General features: G+C 33.8%; 1 long non-coding RNA gene across 1 annotated transcript; it reads left to right on the top strand.

The window, feature by feature from the left end:
• The first annotated feature begins 110 nt into the window (after window positions 1-110).
• Window positions 111-917, top strand: LOC111863833. The gene is made up of 2 exons (XR_002842674.2): window positions 111-358; window positions 521-917. It is a non-coding gene; the product is annotated as an uncharacterized LOC111863833 (long non-coding RNA).

The following is a 917-nucleotide window of genomic DNA, read 5'->3' as shown; positions in this document are numbered from 1 at the left end:
CGAAATCTGAAGTGTAGTTCACCTTGACGGTAATTTGAACTGTACTGCCACCTTGTGGAGGGGTCACCGCCGTGAAAGCCTCAAATCTTACAAATACAAATTAGTTTAAATTTTGCCTACAAAGATGGCAGTGTAGATGTTTTTATTATGGTCGTTACATCATCTGGTTGCAAAAGAAAAGTAAATGTGACGCCTGCTGTAGAGACTATTTCTAGTAATCGAAGTAAAATATTAATTATTGGTGCAGGAATGGCTGGCCTATCTGCTGCTGGTCATCTAGTTAAAAATGGCGTTACAGATTTCAAAATATTAGAAGCAAGAAATAGCATCGGGGGAAGAATAGTGTCAACAAATACAAGTATACATAACCTCACCTGTATTTTTCTTTTGTTATGATGCTACTGGCAGTATGTACTGCAGAATAAATTTTGCAGTATTGACACTATCATTCGTTTTATATGAAACATGCAGTTTTATCTCCACTGCTTTAACTGTCATTACGTTTATTCTTGTATTTCAGATAACCATAAAATCGAGCTGGGCGCAAATTGGATACACGGTGTTCTAGGAAACCCTATGTATTTGATTGCGATGGTAAACGGTTTAATTGATATTGTACGTGTTCCCTCGCCACATATTCATATTCATATTCATTCATATTCATATTTATTTCAAGTTCAGTTGATCCATACATGAGTTGAAAGTACAAACTGTTGGATATAGAACGTGTCACAAAGTAAATACTAGTCTAAGTTCCCAATCATTGGAACAGAGTCAAAATACCCGATAAGAACGATATATGATACAGTACACACATTATTAAAATTTCATTTAAATACAATAAGATAAAACCATAAATTAAAAGTACCAGTAACATATGTATTCAACAATGACTTTAACATGAAGTATAAAAAAAA

Source organism: Cryptotermes secundus, unplaced genomic scaffold, assembly GCF_002891405.2.
Source record: "Cryptotermes secundus unplaced genomic scaffold, Csec_1.0 scaffold7186, whole genome shotgun sequence".
Lineage (NCBI taxonomy): Eukaryota > Metazoa > Arthropoda > Insecta > Blattodea > Kalotermitidae > Cryptotermes > Cryptotermes secundus.
Note: the sequence above shows the minus strand (reverse complement) of the source record. Positions and strands in the feature narration are given on the sequence as shown.